Raw genomic sequence first — 19403 nt, forward strand, 5'->3', positions numbered from 1 at the left:
CAGCTGGACCTGGCATTCTTGAGAAGAGTCCCCCCCCCCCCACACACACACCTTAGGAACCAGAACTCCAGGTCCAGGTCCCTCGCTGCACTCTACAACCCGCGTGTCCCGGTGGAGTCCAGCAGGAGTGCGATCCCCAATTCAACCCCTAGCCTCCTGGTCACTGACCCACTGATCTCAGCTAGTCCGCTGCTTTTCTCGGTCACACTGGGAAGCTAAGAACTTTTGCTTTTCTTCACTCCCCAACTCCAGCCCTTCTCCAGCTCATTGGGAAAGAAAGAGCCCTAGTCTGTCTTTGGAGTGAAAATTGAGCAGCTTCCAGAAAATTAACTAGAAAGTGGCCTATATTGCTTTGGGTTGTTTGGGATTAAAAAAAATTAAATGAACCCTACCTCTCTGCACTCCCCAGACACACGAACATGACCTCATTCTTTTAAGTGGAATTTACTTAACACTTGCAGCTTTTTTTGCTTCCAAAGCAAGTTTTCCTGTAACTACTCCGTGGACATTTGGGTGTCTACTGATTAACCACCACCACCACCCCCCTTTCCCATGTACAGAGCTTTCAAATAATCGGGAGATTTAGGTGTCCCTCTGTATTCATTTAGATGATGGATTGTAATGGCTCAATAGTTCCTCTGGAACCATTACGGTCAATCAGGTCAAAATCCAGCTTGGGGAGGGGAAAGTTTTTACGTTCTGGAGGTAGGTAACAAGGTGATTTCCACGAATATTTGTGGCTGTAACACCTCTGAGAATGCACACCCAGTGCAGGGTCCTGAGTCGTCGGAGAGACGCCAGATGAACGCAAAAGCGGGTGTTTATTGTTGTGACATGGACATACAAGTTACAGTATCAAAACTGAAAGGGAAAGTGAACTGCAATTTTTTTTTCCCCCTGGGCAGTTCCCGTTTTGTAAGTTCTTTATGAGCACATACGTAGTTTGTCATTAATTGCCACCTGAATAAATGAAATAATGCACACAGGCGCTTATCTACCTTTCCTTTATGAGAAGAATACGCAGAAAACATGATTATTTGTATGGAATTGCATTTACCATTACCATAAAATGTAAGGATAATGACTCGTGAGGCTCACACGTAAAATATGTGCAAAAGGCAAGGTAAATTTTTTTAAATTATTATTATTTTGGTGAAAATTTGAGTTGTCAAAATTATTTTTTACATGTTACAGATGTGTTCTAGGGTCACTGAACTTTTTCTTTATCCAAGGTGGAAGAAGTAAGTGCATCAGAAACGACCCAGCGTCTAATAAACTGAGGATGATGAAGGAAAGTTATTTGAACGGAATTGTTCGTAGTTGGAGTGAAACTGCACATGGAATCACCTTCCCCGGCAGCGCTGCGTCCTGGATGGGCTCCGTCTGCGGCGGTCCGCGCTGAAGGAAAGCACGTTCGCGGTAATTAAACATTTCCAGACACTGGAGGGTTATTATCTGCGGAGCGATTTCCGGCAGGGGACTCTGAGCAAGTCTGGTTGCGAGGTTTTAACAAGAAATTCCCTGACCCAATCTTAAAGAAAACGTGCCCCCTGCTGGTGAGCAAGCGACATGTCCCGGTGTCCCTTCCTCGAAAAGTCACAAATCCAGTTATCCCCTTTTCATTTTACCTACGAGGGATTTTTTATTTCCTTGAACATTTATTTTCTCAGTTACGAAATTTACTTTCGTTTGTTTAAAACTAGGCGTGCTCTTACTCTACCAGAGATCCAAGCGAGAAATTCCCTCTCGCTAGGGAATTTCTGTTTCCCTGCTCCAAGCCTTTTATATCTGTGAGGACATTTTTTTTTTCTCTCAATAATCGGAAATCCGTAGGAACTATTTACTACCATCAGCTTCTGATCCTAAGATGAGCCAAGATCTACTGGGAACCCTTCAGTAGGCATACCTCCTGGGCGCAGGGTGCAGGGTGGCATGGGGTTGGCTGGTGAAAGGGCCTCGCTGTCCCATGGATTCTCTCTCTCCCCAGCTCCAGGTACCCCTTTGTACCCAGCCTCCTGCGGATTCAGATGCCCAGCTCTCAGAAGAAGTGATGGAATGGAGAGTCTGTTGCTTTGAATCAGTTTCACTGAAATGCATGAGCTTCCTGTCCCTTCCTTTCTCCTAGACCATTTTTGTTGATTTCTTTCCCTCTTGGAATTCCCTCAGGGTATTTAGTCAAACCCTCTCTTCTCTTTGTCATCAAAGCTTGGGCTCCCCCATAGAGACCTGAAGAGAGAAACCTTAAGAATTTACCTAATAAGCTCTAACTCTTTGATAGGTCCTCTGCCTACAGAGGAACGCCTTGGCTCAGAGATCCTCCAGGAGCTTTGGTTGTGCACTTGCCTGGATCCACACTCCTTCCTGGCACTTTTGGAAGCTAGAGCAGAAATCACACTTTCTAAAAGAAAGAACACAGAGGCAGAGAGCAAGGTTGTGTCAAGTCACACTGCATAGTCGGGGCAGAAGCATCACTTACTATATCCTTGGTTTCTCCAATTTCATTTGGCAGCTCTTACTCCAATCATTGGAGCAAAGTCTTCACAACATCCACAGGGAAAACAAGCCAGGGACAAGGGAAAGACCCACTCTCTGCCCTGCTCCAGGAAGTTAGAGAAAGGTTGTGTACTTCTGCCACCCATCCACCATTCATTGCTCCTTTAAGAGGTAGAATCTCCCAGTTGCACATCCTGAGCTTTCCATAAGGGGGGAAGGAACCCAACCTACACACTCTAGACAACTGCTACATTCACTAACCCTCTGTAAGTGATACAAAGCCACATTGTGCCTTACCCTGGTGTACAAATAACTACCTACAGAATGGAAGGGGACTGGGTCATTTGCCTCTTTAGTGCTTATAGGGGGCTTCCTCTATTCAGACTGTTGCATGGTAGAGGTGCTGGGTCCCCATATGGTAGCCCAAGAGGAAGAGAAGCTTTTTCTCCTGGGAACCTGGGTGGAATCCTATCTGATTCTGTGCTGCTATCTGATGTTTCTCCATTAAGTGCAACTTGAACCCAAATACTAGATTTTAAGAGATGTGGGAGGTAAGGTAGGGTGAGGGATTGGAATTAAGGATGCTCCCCTATGGGGACAAATCCAGAGTAACCAGCGATCTGGAAGAAAACTATTCTCTCTGCTAGAAGAAACCTCATTGCTCATTTATAGGAAGTTAGACTCCTAAATAGGAGATATATTTATGGATCTGTGTTACACCATAATGTAGTGGAATATCTACACAGACCAAGGAAACATATTCCCTTATTGTAACCATCCACAAGAGCCAGGCACCCTTTTCTCAGGGTCTAAGATAAAAGCGATTTCTTGTATTTGGAATGGCAATCCCAACACAGTCCCCTGCCCCTTGGGCGACTCCAGGCAAATCAATTTGTCAGTCATGAATCTAATTCCCTAATTTCCTTTTCACTTAAGAGAAGCATTTACTGAAATATATGAGCAAATACAAAATAGAAAATGGATACTCTATTAGCATGTGATTTTTATTTCAAAATCAATAATGGTTGGGTTCTTTTGGTCCATTTAGATATAAGTTTGCATATTACATGTCAGCAATAAGAAAATGTTGAGAAAACTTAAAAGTAAAGTGTTGGTATCTATCTATTTCAGATGAAGAGTTTCTGGAATTATGATTTTGACAAAAATTCAGTCTGTAGCAAACATTTCAGGAGATCCATCTAAAGAGAAATAAGCCATGTATTGTAGTGGGCATTATTCATTCATTCCCTGAGAAGGTAGCCAGGAGGATCTGCAAAAGGCCACCGGGGCTTGAATGGGTGGCAAAAGGGCTTAGTTCTCAGCACCCAGGGTCATGCACGGGCAGTAACATAACTGTGAACTGGGTGCCTAAGCAGGATGCCTGTCATGGGACATCTTAATCTTAGCCAACCTAGCAACAGGGCCACCCACTGAAGAAAGGCTGAGCTGGGCTAATGTCCCCAGCTCAGTTCAAGAACAGCTCAGTCAACTACTTCTGGCTGGGATGGTAACTGAGCATTAAGGTGTTCATGTTTTAAGAAGGTCCTTGTCAAAAATATTATGCCACAAAATCCCTCAGAGAGCTTGGGAAAATGCAGGTTCTCAAGCTCTATCTTTGGCACCTCTCATTTAGGAGACCTACAGTGACCCTGGGAGTTTGCCTTTTGAAAAGCCCTACAGATTATTCTGATAACAGAAAACTTTAGAACACAGGGATTCCAAGAACACAGGCAACTAATGGTTCCACACAGTAGTGTCTGGGTTTGGATGAGAATCCTAAGGATTGAAAAGAGAGCAAGATTCAAAGACATGGCTCCTCACTAAAGCCTTTCACACACTTGAGTAGGTGTTTCTAGTTGCAAATCTCCCTTTCTTTATCTATAGGAGAAGGAGATTCAACCTGATACTTATCAAAAGCCTTTTCAACTCCTAAGCTTTAAGTCTCTGCTACCTACTAGTAGAATAAAAAGTGACCTGAGGGCAAGGTACTTGGGTTTGTTCCCAGTCACTGCATGTAGGAGGCTCTCCTGATGCCTACATGTAGATTTATCTGAGTGAGTGAACCACCCAAGGTATTGGAAAAATACCCACCGTGGTCCAAAGAGAACAAGTCACTTTTGCAAGAGTGCTGTCTTGGGAATGCAAGAGAGAATCAGTGAACAAACCTGTCCCCTTAAACATTGGTCAAATGGAGGAGAGTAGTTTCAGGCCAGCAGGTGTTAGCTCGAATGCTGGAAGTCTAGTCACATTGTGAGAGAAGCCCGGAACAAGAGATCTCTGACTCTGTTTAGAAGGCTGAATAGAGGTACTAGGACAGCTGATCGTGCCTATTTGTGTGTTTCTTGGGATCAGGATATTACACACTAGCCAATAAATATGTTTGTTTTTCAAATAGTTTTATTTTGACAGTACTTTTTTCAATTTTGGTGTGGTAAAATTTCACTTTACATATCTATTCATTTTAAAAGTAGTATAAACTTGATCTATAGTAAACGTTTTAGTCATCTGTCATGTGCATAGATGAGGTAATAATATACATAAATGTGAAGCATTTAGAAGGATTTTCTTAGATTAGGTGTATGTATACAGTTTAATAGAAAGGAACCATGCTTTCAATCCTTTGCACTATTTAAGTCACTTTACCAATGAAGGAGAATAAGTCACTTGAGAAAACATGGCTCTACTATGCTGCACCTTCAGATGGAGACATCATTCTGTTACTCTTATTTTATTAGCAAGATCCCGGGGCCTTCCTGTGGCTGGGTCAGCCTCTTCAGTAGAGTCCTGGAAATGGAAGGAAGCCTTGAGACCGGGACAGTCATAGGGCTTCTCTGGACTCTCTCTTCTCCAGAGCTTGGCAGGCAGTGTGGACCTGCCAAAACTCTGTGAATTCTTTCAGCAAAACGAAGAGTACAATACGATGATTATTTTCAATTTACGTCTGAAGATGCTGTGGCTTAGACATGGTATGCAACTTCTCCCAGTCACGCAGCTGGAGCCAGGATCGCAACCCAGATATGTTCAATTCCAAAGCCTAAGTTTCTAATGGAGGCCCCCTGGATACTTGGTATGGTCTGCTGGTGACATCAGCTTCACCTGGGAACTTGCTAGAAATGCAGAAACACAGGCCTTGGCCCAGACCTACTGATTTAGCATTTGTGTTTTTACAAGATCTGGGCCCCATAGGGAGGCATGTGAATGTTTGCAACACATACCATTCTGATTCCCATGCCTAGGCATCAGCCCTGCTCAGTGTCTTTGCTTTAATCTCAGCTTCTAGAACAACAACAAAACAAAACAAAAAAAAAAATAGAAAAAAAAATACAAAATCAAACTAAAGACTTATAGACTACAGCTCAGAAAAAAAAAAAAGGAACGGTGATGCCAGCCACAGGTACCCTGTGGAGCCACAAGCCCAAAATCTGCTGCCACTTCTACTCTGGCCTGACAGGAAGGAGTTTAGCTGGCCAGCAACTTGGCTTTACGCTTCCATGTGGTCACTCCTTTCCCGTGGCACCAGAAGTCAGAGTGACTGAGCACAGAGTCACTGACAGGGACAGGTGAGCAGCTTCTCTGTAAGGCTAGGCTTCAGGGCTTGTTTCCTGGATAATGAGGCTGCAGCTGAACCTGGCAGTACCTGGGGGTGGAGGACCATGGCACCTGCCTTTAACTCCCACCTCCTAGTGGAAGAAGAAATAAGAAAGAGCTCATGCATTTACACAATAATATACATGTTGATGATATTTGCACATTAATTATGCATTGTTCCTGTGTAATCTTAGCACAGTTAACATTTTTTAGTTCAAAAGGTATTGATAGTTAATGATAGCGTGAGAAAATTATGCAAAGGATCAATGCTTTGAAGATCACGAAGCTTGTAAATATGTACTCTTATCTGATTATATCCGCCAAACTAGTTATTATATCATTGCCAGTTGACTCCCAACATTCAACTTCCTTACCAACAAAAGGAAGCCCATTACAAGAAGTATCCTTTTCAGACCTCTCTCTTGACAATCAAATGCAGAAAGTGCCTAGGTGGAGGCAAAGTGGCGAGTGTCCAGCTGTGTGAAGAAGAGCAGCACAAGGTCAGCGTGCGGGACTACACAACAACGTCATGGTCTCCCTCTTTACATGGGCCTTTCTGTCTAGAAGCCCAGGGCTTTCAGGCTGGTCTGAATCTACTTTCAGAATCTTTCTTATTCTGAGCTTGGAGGGGTAGCAAGCATCATCACATCCCAGAGATGTGCTTTTAAAGAGGAGGGTCAGAAAAAAGAAACATGTTTAACTTAGAGGATTGACATAGAAACAGTGACACTGCCTCTCTCTTAAAAAGCTCAAAGTAGAAAATATTGAAGAAACCTTACTTATCATCTTTGATATTCCCATGTCACCGATGAGAAATTCAACTCTGGAAATACAGTTCACCCTGTACAACTGAAACTCAGAGCCCGCTTACCTGACAGTCAGTAGGGGCTGTGTGCATTTTGTTCCCTGTTCCCAATTTTGTGACTTAGGACTTGAAGGAAGGTGCTTTACGGGTACGATGCCCTTCACAGACCTACATGCACACCAGGGCATCCAGACCTATGCCTGGGCCGGGTTTGGATGATTGCTGCTCAGTGTAGCAGCTTTATGAAAACATTAAATGTCATTACTCATTTCTTCATGTTCAGAATATATACTTCAACATTTTTTTCTCTGCAGACAAGTGTCACTTTTACTGCAATCTTCAGGCCAGATGTTCTTGATATAAGTGGTAACAGCTGCCACGCTGGCAGGAGTGTGGCTCCAGCCAAGTCACTTTCCAAAAGAGCCCAAAAGCCCTTTGTGTAAGAACACTGATGTGACAGGAGAAACTCGTACCTGGCCCTCTAGAGCTGCTCAGGAAACCTCTGTGAAGGCTGGAACAAGGGCACTTGGGGAGGGCTACCTGCCAAGCTGCGGACTGCATTTCCTTCTTCCTCCATGATGAGTTGGAGACCCAGGGTAGGGAGAGCAACTGCCTCCTTCCCTCAGGCTCCTTTCAAAGCAGTGTTTGGAATGCCATCACCCATTATCCACATCCTCATTTGTCTGGGGACCAAGTTACTACCCTTGCTTTCTGTCACACTCACCACAGCCTTCTGTGATCTTAAGTTGACATGCTATTGTTTTTGAATTTTGCTCCAGTTGCAGACGCCTGGTAGCATTTATCTTCTCAGTTCCCTTGGGCCTTGGTGAATTCCTCAATAAGGTCCCATCTCAGCGTCAGCATTTCCAGAAACTACAAGCACAATTTACTTCCATCTTCAGCTAAGACTGGAGGCTGGATTCAGCCAAAAAGTAACTTATTGCCTTTGCAATGTTTGGCTCTTGGATGAGTGGCCTGTTATCCAAGAATCTCATCATGTTGAGTAAGGTTGAATTTATAAGATCCACAAAGACATGGACAGACAGACAGGCACACTCTGCTCTCTCCACACACTACCTAACACAGCTGTGGGTGGCTGCAGCGTGGCCCTTCTTCCAAGAGGTGGCGAGCTCATTCTGACTAAGTCCTGGCTCCTTCCCATGGGAGTGAGGCCAGTCTTTGGCAGGAGTAAATCACTTTTGGTGTTGAGTCTGGCTGAATGTGAACTTCAAGAATGGATGCCCTCCTGAGCTTGAGTTTTCAAGAGGCCAGTGGTCAGCAGAGGACATTTGGCCAATGACTTCCAGGGGTGGTCTATTCACTGTCCCTCCATCCAGGATCATGGGCTTCTGCCCTGAAGAAGCAGCATGCTGCCTACAAACCAAGAGGTGCCGGAGATAGCTGGGCTTTGGGATCACATTGGACAGTTTCTAGTCCTGACCTTGCCTCTTATCAGCTACTTGGTCTTGGACAAGCAGCTTAACCACTTGAAATTTCCATTTCCTCATCTGTAAAAGGGGATGAACACCTGTTTTATGGGATTGTTGTGATTAATGAACCGACATTCAGAAAGCTCCTGGCATCAAGAAAAGAGCTGATAAATGCTCTTTCTTTATTCAACAGGGACCAGATTGTGGTTTATTCATTTTTGAGCCAAGCAGACTTTTGGGGGAAGCCCTGCCCCACATTCAAGAAAGTTTTTAAGCCTGACACTGCAAGTATAGTCAGGGCAACTGTACCTATTATTACACCAGGGTTGCCCAGTTCTTCACCCACTTTTCCACACTCTGCCTAGTGCCCTGGGGCTGAAGCCCTCAAAACTACATTCCTCTTGACTACTGTCATGCAGTTAGACTTGAGATAGAGGGCGTGGCATGGAGGAGAGACTGGAATGTGGTTTGCTCCTGCTTTTGTCATTGTTACCCTAACGATGGCCCTTCACTCAGCATCACCAACAGGTTCTAGCCTCCAGTTTCTCCAGCACACCTAGAACAAGTTTCATCCAGCCCTGGGAAGACGCTGTCACCTGCTGGCTGGGCAATGCCCTGTCCCAGAGTAGAGTCTCTACTCCATGGACTTCCTATTCTGAGGTCTGAACCTTTCAGAACTGGCAGGGAAATGCTCCCTCCTCAAGAGGCCGAGCACGGATCCCCCTGAGCTTCTAGATTGTAATAACTGCCCCCCCCCCACCTTTGGGTTCCCACCCTCACTCGAGTTCTCTTGCTCTCTCAGACTCCCTCATCTGTTGAGCACATTTTCTACATTAAATTCTACCTGTTGAAATGCCTAGCATGGCCTCTGTCTTCCTGGAGGGACCCTGACTGTCACAGAGACCATATGCCTCAGTTGGCTCTGCCTCTTCAAACTTGTTTTCCTGCCATCTTATCTGATCTAGTATTTGTCCCCGACAAAATTGTTCTGGTTTCCATGATCAATTGTAAGGCCGATTTAGGTGTAGTTGACCCCCACAACAACAGGCGGGGGGGAAGGAGTTTAAGCACCTGTGTTTATTAGGCTTCTTGCTGTAGATTTCTTTAATTTCTCTTTCATCTGGAGCCAAATATGTATTTTCCACATTTTCCACATCAGGCATTCCCCTGATGGTTTAGAAAGAGGGAGCTCTTTGATCATGACCCACTGTCAGAGCTACACAAACATTGCCCATCTTGTGTCTCTTGTAATTCTGGACTTAGCCCAAGAGTCCTGTCTTCATGGTCCCTTCCCAGGCTGACCTCTCAGGGAAGAGATTTCTCCCATTTAGAATATTTTATATATGAATACCCTAGTTTTTTTTGTTGTTGTTTGTTCATTTGTTTACTTGCTTTGTGGTATTTTTTTTGGGGGGGTGGGTTTTTTGATTTGTTTGTTCATTTTGTTTTGTTTGGTATTTTTTCAATGTAGGGTTCGCTCCTATGCAGTCCTCACGTGACTAGAGTTCATGGCGTCTCTGAGCCTTTGAGCAAGGTGCTCTCTTTCCTTGGGGTGACATTCTATTGATTCTCAACCTACTCACTCATTGTCCCCTCTCTGCTCAGGCAGGGCCACCTCCTATTACCATCGTTTCAAATGCATTTTTATCAGTTGGAACGGCTGGTAAGCACCTTGATAGAACTTTCTGTACTTTTCTTAACTCCCTCTCAGAACGTATCAATTTTCTTTTTCACTCCAGTGATCCCCAGGTTCTTCTTGTTCGTGCCTCCTCTCCGTGGCCTTTCTTTCCCCTTCTCTACTTCCTAACCTCACATGCTCCGGGATCTCTTACACGTTTGTGTTTTTGCTCGTGTTGTTTTCTCAGCTTGGAGCTCACCTTCCTCTGCAACCTACGCTTCCTTCACGTGCTTCCTTTGTTACTCCAGGTTGAGTTCAGTGTCCTTCTGGACCATCATTGTCCTCTCTCACGACCCCTATCACTGCACTTGCCACATTTTGCTGAAACCATCTCTTTTATTCCTGTCTCTTCGAGTGGGCTTCTCCATAAGCTCCAAGGATGAATGGTGTGTGTTGGGTGGCTCAGGACTCACGGTGCGTAATATAATGCCCGTCACACAGGAGGCACTTGATAAGTGTCTGTTGACCTAAACTTAATACATATTTGCTGAATGATTGAGTGACATGGAGGCAGTGATTCCAAGAGCTGCCATTTTTTTCTCCCCTGGACCCATATTTATCTCCTTCTTCCCCTGCCAAAACCCCAAAGATTGCTTCACTATGCTGTGTAATCTTTCTGTCAGGTCTCTGACACACAAAACACATGTAATCATTCCATTATGAGGCCTGGCACTAAGTTTAAGCTGAATGTGCAGATTTATTAGATCTTGTACCAGAAAACCAGTGAGGCAGGGATTTAGGGGGATTTCCCAAGGGGATGCCTCATGTACTTTGAGGCAATTCTATGCTCCACTGGGAGCCTCAGCTGTCCTTACAGATTGTGTTTCTGCATCTTCCTTTGAGATATGTGGGCTGGCTACTGCTTTGAGCTGACATGGAACCAGCAACCTGCACATTGAACATTTATGGCAGCCCCCTGAATTGACTAGAATGTGCTCTACTATGGACCTTCTACTTTAGTGCAAAGGCAACTTGCAAACAATTTAAACATCTGTTCACTTGAAAGTGCACGTTGCATTCTGGCTACTTGGCTGCACTGATTTGCTTATGAACTCCTCTTCCTGGAAAGAAAAGGTATTGGTTGCAGATAGCAAGTACCTAGCAGGTATTCTCCAAGTGTTTGTCTGTCCCTGTTCATTCAGGAATGTGACTGATCAAACCCTCTCCAAACTGTAAGACTCAACTAAATCCTGCCTCCTCTAAAAAGCTTTTTCAACCATTCTGGTTCAAGGTCTTTCTCTTGGAGCTCTGAAGATAAATGATGCCCAAGTTCAGGACTTCAATGTATTGTCTTAAAAGGACATGTTAGTGCTTAAGAGCTCTGGCTGGGAATTATAAAACTCAAATACTGGTCCAGGTACCTTTGTGATGTTGGCTAAGTCACTCAATTCAGTGAGCTTTGTCCTCTTCCCTTCTCTTTTATCTTCTCCTCTTTCTTCTCTGTCCCTTGTCTCTCCCTGTCTTATGTAACACTGCCTCCTCAGTTTTATGGGGACGATCAAGTGACATAAATGTGAAAATACTGTGAAGACTATAAAATACACAAGAGAAAAGGTCATTGAATAAAAAGGAAGGCTAGTAGATATCCTTATTCCGTAGGCTCTGGATGCCATCAGGAGCTGGTGGCAGCAGGAGGCAGTGGGTGATTTCAAAAAGCCAGGTTTAGATGGATTCATTCCTCCTATAGATGGAGGTCAAGTTTGAATTGAATGAGAAACTACTGCCAAAACATTCATCAAAGGGGCCTAAAATCAAAGGAACCATGGGGTCCAAATCTTAGAAACAACCAGAGCAATGACCCATTCTTTCGCTTGTTCAAGGAACAGTTACCAAGTATCACTAAGTACCAGATACTGTGTGCTGTGGTCTGTACGTTGGAGCCCTTACCTCCAGTGTGATGATATGTGGAGATGGTGCCTTTGATAAATGCCTTTGTCCATTTTGTGTTGCTGTAACAGAATATCTTTATATTTATATAAAGAACAGGTTTTATTTGGCCCAAGAGTCTGGCGACTGGAGAGTCCAAATAGCAAAGAATCTGGGGAGGGCCCCCGGGAAGCCTCACAGTATGATGGAGAAGCAGAGGGGAAGTAGGCAGGTGTGTAAGAGAGGCAGCAGGATGGTGAGAGGGGATGCAGGATAGGGGAAGGCCGGGCTTGCTCACTTCTTTATACCAACCCATTCTCAGGGGGACAAATCCAGTTGTGAGACCAGCACTGGTTCCTCCGTGAGGGCCATCCGGACACAGACTACACGAGTTTTGACAGGGATGAACCACAGCCGAACCATAGCAGAAAGATGATTAGGTCTTGATTAGACCACGAGGGTGAAGTTTTCATGATGGGACTCGTGTCCTCATAAGAAGAGAGACCAGATTCCCCCCACTTTCCTCTCTCACCCACACATACACCCAGGCACCAAGGAAAGGTCATGTGACACAGTGAGATGGTGGCCTGCTTTCCAGGAAGAAGATCCCCACCAGAACCCAGCCACACTGACATCCTTATCTCAGAACAGTGAGACAGTGAGAAATGACCATCCGTCTCCTCAGCCACATGGTTTGTGGTGTCCTGTCATGGCAGGCATGCAGTGAGGCACTGCCTGGGGCACAGGAGACCCTGTAGTGAAGCAGGCACAGTCCCTGTCCCTCCTGAGTCTCTAACCCACTGGGGAGTGAGACTAGGAGAAAGGCAGGTGATGCACAGAGGCGTGGATTATAAGGGCAGCACTACCAGGGGACAGGAGGGCTCCTAACTGGGTGCTGGGGGTGCCAGGAGGGTCTTCCAAAACAAAGTGACATCACACTCAGGAATGAAGATTGCAAATGAAGAACAAATATAAAAAGTTCAAGAGCAGGGATCTGAGGACTCTCTGGGGAGAGACAACAAATAAATAAATAAAACACTTTTTGAAAAAAATGTCATATTTTGTGAGTTTTTCTCATTTTAAGTAAAAGACAGGCCTTGAGCGTCAGTCCTCCCACTGGTCTAGACACTCTCCAGGACCCTGATAGGGGTCCCAGCCGTATGCAGTATGGCCTTTCTCTAGGTCACACCTTCCTTCATGAAGGGGAAGCTTCTAGAAAGAGTGACTCCTATATCCACTCTGCACAACAACCAGATACCAAGACACGAAAGTTAAGACCAGAGACTTATATATGTGGGTAGAGGGAAAAGATTACATATACGGGGACAGAAATTACTCTATTAGAAAATCTTTTCAGATCTCAAAGCTCTTGATGGCCCACATGTGATAGATAAATTCTTACAAATTTATAAGACTGCCAATAGCCAGTGTAAAAATAAAGTTGCTTAATGTATCAATGGCAAAACTAAATTTCAATCACTCATGAGAGAGGAAAGACTTATCTTTCTACTCTCTGTATAAAATTTTTCTCACAGGAAAAGAGATTAAAGAGTATACAGCCAAAAATATAGGGAAAATTCATTATCAGGCAATTAACTAATAAAAATATTGTTTATATTTTATAATGTATTTGTCATTTTTTAAAAAAATGTCCTATTTTGTGAGTTTTTCTCATATTAAGTAAATATTCACTTATGCCTTGTTTTGTTTTATGATTTTCTGTTCTTTTTCCCAACGAAGGCCTCACAAATCACATAAGCTTCTGGGTCTTCCAAACCTAGGCATATCCTGGTTAACCAAAAGAGTTCCTTGAATTGCTGGAACTCATTTCTCCTGGAACTGGGAGTTTCTCCAGAAATGTTAGTTTTTGATTGGTGTGTAAATCCGGGCCCTGAGGCATGAATTTCTCCTACAGCCAGTGTGCCCTGCAATGACTGTAAGCCACTGGTGCCCTCCACCTTGTAGTTGAGCCAACGAGGAGATACTTGAAGGCCTGAGTAGCCTATTTTCCTTCCCAGAAAGAATTCTATATTCTGAGAAGAGTCAGCTAGAGGCCAAAGGTTGGTAGAGTACTGGTTTGTGCAACTGGAGACCAGAGAGTGTCCACTTCTGCATTTTGTTGCCTGTCTTAGTCAATGTATGCTGCTATAACAAATGCCAAAAGGCTGGGTACCTTATAAACAACAGAAATTCATTTTGCATAGTTCTAGGAAGTCCAATATCAAGACACTAGCAAAATTGGGTCTTGGTAAGGGCTGTTTTCTGCTTGTAAAATGGTACAATGATGTTGCTTCCTTTGAGAGGAGATGACCACTGTGTCCTCCTAAAGTGGAAGAAACAGAAAGTGAAAAAGGACCTAGTAGTTTCCTTTGTAAGTGGAGCCCTCCTGGCTTCATCTCTCCTTCAGGCCCCACCTCTGGATACCAGTGCACTGTGGATCATTTCAACATAAATTCTGTAGTGACACAAATGACCAAACCAGAGCATTTCCCTGCACAAGATTTTGGAGGAAGAACCTCCAGTGACGTGGGGAATGTAACAAGAGCCCCAGGCTAGATGAGGGTGATACGGGAACTCAGGAGGGCAGAAGGAAGGGAAAGGCTTGTTAAAATCAGGCAGAGAGACCCCTGTGAATATCACCAAACCACCTCCAGATTCCAAGAACAGCGGTGTGAGCAGCCCCTAGTGGAGCTATGGGTCATGCATGACACCAGCCCGTGGGCTCACAATGGACAAGCTGGCCACAGCCTCTAAGTAATGGAAAATTGGAGACACATGGCAGCAACAATTGAGAAAAGCATGGTGGGAGCCATCAGCCAGACCTGGAAAGGCTCGGTCCACACGGGGATTGGTTGTCTATTTACGAGGGCAGATACTCTTAGGCACCTGACTCTTTTGTTTTCCTTTTTGGTCAAATGCCTACAATGCACTTTGGACATCGATAAAACAAAGGCAAAGACTCATGGATTAGGTAGAGTTCTCTAGAGAAATAGAACAAACGTCTTCTAATGAAGAATTGGCTCGTGCAATCGAGGAAGCTGACAAGTTTCAAGATCCGCAGTCATCACGCTGGCGACCCAGGAGAGCCGATGCTGTAGTTCTAGTCCAAGTCCAAAAACCCGAACACCAAGGGAACTGATGGTGTCATTTCCATCCAAAAGCCAGCAAGCTCAGGACTGAAAAGAGCCTTTTTTTTTTTTTTCAGTCTTAGGTGAGAAAAGACCAGTATCCTAGCTGGAGCAGTCACCCAGGGAGTACACTTATTCAGTCTTTCTGTTCCATCCAGGTTTTTAATTGATTGGATGAGGCCCATCCAAATTAGGGAAGACAATTCAAATGTTAACCTCATTAAGAAAAACCCACACAGACATACCCAGAGTAATGTTTGACGAAGTGTCTAGAACCTTGTGGCCTAATCAAGGTGACACATAAAATAAATCATCACAACCCTCAACTCCTTTTGTCTTATCTCTTGGAAAGCAAGAAGGAAATGATAAAGAAAATGAGGAAAATTCTTAAACTGTTTCTTAGGGCCTGGAGAAACAGAGGTTTTCCTACCTCACCTTTAAAAAAAAAAATCCATTAGTGTGGGTGGTACATCAAAGATTAGGTAGAAGCAGGGATTTTTTCAAGGGGTGTTTGGTATCCCAAACACAAGTAATTCTGCTAGGTTTACCCTTTCTTCATTACTTCTTATAGTCACAATAAGACTTAAAGTTCTCTGAAGGAAAAAGACTCCACCTTTCCTCATGTACACCATTCACCAAAGCTGAACTTACTAATTGCTGAATAATTTGCAGGCAAAGTCCTAGGTCTCAGGTAGCTTCCTACAGGAAAGATTTGTTGCTCATTAATGGAGAATTGTCGCCTTTCAATAATCCAGTTCTATAGGGAGTGCACAAAAAGCTTAAAGACCCTCAAATATTGAGGAATAAAATCAAACCCACACATTCATCACTTAAATTAATCATTCTTTAATTATGTCCTGTGGTGTCTCCATCATAGGGATGCATACAGGAAAGCATTGTCTAAATCCAGATCTAACATCCTTAGCAGAAATTCAGATAAAGCCATGAGAAATTCAAGGATATAATTGTGGAATGAGAATTAACTATTTTAACAAAGAAAGCTGAGTTCAACTAAAATAAATTATCATACTTACTTGAATACATCTAAATAAATCCAAATTTTAATAATTTTACTTTTTTTCTGCCTTAGCTATGCAGATAAATAGCATGTCAATTTTTAAAATATCATATCAATCTATTTTTAATTTTTTTATCTTATTTTTTAAAGTGGCTATGTTTTAAAATCCCCTTTTATATAAAGACATTGAGATGGATTTTTTCTTCTTTTTATATGTATACACTCAAAAAATAAATATTGAAGGTCAATCCCAGTAGCCCAGATCCACCCACACTGGCCTATGTGGGACCCAGGCTCACAGTAGGCCTGGGTCCATCCCTCCATAGGCAGACACTCACCCTGGGTACAGGACCACCTCTTCGGACCAGCAGACTATCGCAGGAGCCCAGGCCCAGCCAGATCTGCCCACACCAACTTGTTCAGGACCCAGGTCCAGGGTAGGTCTGAGTTTGGGCCCCATACCCCACCTGAGAGCCTAAGCCTAACCCACTTTCATCTTGGGACACTGCAGTCATCGCCATAGCCTTCCCCACACAGTGGCCCCTAACCTTTTGACAACAGACAAGGCCTAGAAGCAGCTGCATCTCAGAGCAGGCATCCCAAAGAGAATGTGAGAACCGCCCTTTCAGCCCCATCTCTGTAAGACATTGCATCCATCTTGGGGCACCTCCACTATTATCTAAAGTTACCTCAGCTATTGCCACCACCACCTTTAGTTCCAGTGGCATACATTGAGGGACATCAGAAGGGTCTGGAAGCCCAACATTAAGGTGAGGTACAGACAATCTGCATGGGTACTACAATATAGGGTAGAAACTGTAATATCTCAGATGCACCCTGCAAGAAAGGAAGACACATAGACAACTGAAAAACAAAGGAGGAAAGTGCCCCAAACAAACCAGGACACTATAGTAATAGAACCCATGTACAGTGAAGTTGATGAAATGTCAGAGAAGGAGTTCAGAAGAATCATAATTAAAATGATCTGTGAATTAAAGAATGACCTAAATGAGCAAATACAGGCAAAAATTGATCACCCCAACAAAGAAATAAGAGAACAAATACAGGTAGCAAAAAATTACTCCAAGAAAGAGATAGAGACTCTGAAAAATAACCAGTCAGAAATCTTTGAAATGAAGGACACAATAAACCAAATAAAAAACTCAATAGAAAGCATAACCAACAGACTAGATGACTTGGAAGAAAGAATATCAGATAATGAAGACAAAGTATACAATCTGGAAAATAAAGTTGATCACACAGTGAAGATAGTAAGAAACCATGAACAGAACATTGGACAGCATCAAAAGACCAGATCTAAGAGTTATTAGGATAGAGGAAGGCACAGAGTTTCAAACCAAAGCAATGCACAATATCTTCAATGAGATAATATCAGAAAACAAAAGTTAAAAGAATTTACAACTAGAAAGCCTACACTGCAGAACATCCTCAGCAAAGTATTCCACACAGAGGAAATGAAAAACAATGATGAAAATCTGCAGAAGGAGGTATTACACTAAAGGAAAATCTAATCCGAGGAGAAATCAAGTCACGTTAAATACCAAAAACAAACAAAAATAGCTGGTAATACAAATCATGTCTCAATAATAACCCTGAATGTTAATGGCCTAAACTCACCAGTTAAAAGACATAGACTAGCAGATTGGATAAAAAAAAATACCAACAATATGCTGCCTCTAAGAGACTTATCTCATAACAAAAGACATTACAGACTAAAAGTGAAGGGTTGGGACAAATCATACCACTCACATGGACTACAGAAGCAAGCAGGGGTTTCCATCCTCATATCAAATAAACTATACTTCAAGCTAAAGTCAATCAAAAAGTATAAAGAAGGACATACTGTTCAAGGGAATTATACACCAACAAGACTTAACAATTATAAATATATATGCCCCAAACAAGGGAGCATCTACATTCATCAAACTCTTCTCAAATTCAAGTGCAAGTAGACCACAACACAATAATTTTGTGTGACTTTAACACACCCTTTGCACCATTGGATAGATCTTCCAAACAAAAGCTGAACAAAGAAACTATAGAACTCAATAACACAATCAATAACTTAGACTTAACTGACATATATAGAATATTTCATACTTCAGCAAGCAAATACACTTTCTTCTCAGCAGCACATGGATCCTTCTCTAAAATAGACCATAGATTATGCCACAAAGCAAATCATATCAAATATAAAAAAGTAGAGATACTACCCTGCATTCTATCAGATCATAATGAAGTGAAGTTAGAAATCAATGATAAAATAAGAAATAAAAGCTACTCCAACACTTGGAGACTAAATAATATGCTACTGAATGAACAACGGGTTGCAGAAGGCATCAATGAGGAGATTAAAAATTTTTTAGAGGTGAATGAGAACACAGATATAACATATCAAAATCTCAGGGACACTATGAAAGCCATTCTAAGAGGAAAGTTCATTGCATGGAGTTCATTTCTTAAAAGAAGAAAAAGTCAACAAATAAATGACTTAACACTATATCTCAAAGCCCTAGAAAAAGAAGAACAAATCAACACCAAAAGCAGTAGAAGGCAGGAAATAATTAAAATCAGAGCTGAAATCAATGAAATTGAAACAAAAGAAAAAAATTGAAAAAATTGACAGATCCTTAGCCATGCTAATGAAGAGAAGGAGAGAGAAAACTCAAATTACTAATATACATGATGAAAAAGGAAATATCACAACAGACACTATAGAAATACAGAAGATAATTAGAAATTATTTTTAAAAACTTGTACTCCAATAAAATAGAAAATATCAAAGGCGTCGACAAATTTCTAGAGGCATATAATTTGCTCATATTGAATGAGGATGATATACACAATGTAAACAGATCACTTTGAAGTGACTAAGTAGAAGAAGCCATCAGAAGTCTACCAATCAAGAAAAGCTCAGGACCGGATAGACACACAGCTGAGTTCTACAAGTCTGTTAAAGAAGAACTAATACCAATACTCTTTCATTTATTCCAGAAAATTGAAAAAGATGGAGCACTTCCAAACTCATTCTATGAGGACAATATCACCCTGATTCCCAAATGAGACAAAGACACATCAAAAAAAAAAAAAAAGAAAGAAAAAGAAAGAAAGAAACAGAAAAGAAAAGAAACTTCATACCAATATCTCTAACATAGATACAAAAATTCTCAACAAAATTCTGAAAAATCAAATACAAAAACATATCAAAAAGAAAATGCACCCCTTAATGTTCAAAACACTAGAAATATTAAGGGTAACAGGAACACATCTCAACATCATAAAAGCTATCTATGCTAAACCCCAGGCCAACGTCATTCTAAATGGAGAAAAATTGAAGGCATTCCCTCTAAGAATTAGAACAAGACAGGGATACCCT

Source organism: Marmota monax, unplaced genomic scaffold, assembly GCF_021218885.2.
Source record: "Marmota monax isolate L192 unplaced genomic scaffold, Marmota_monax_Labrador192_F-V1.1 WCK01_AAM20220418_F8-fsc00010, whole genome shotgun sequence".
NCBI lineage: Eukaryota > Metazoa > Chordata > Mammalia > Rodentia > Sciuridae > Marmota > Marmota monax.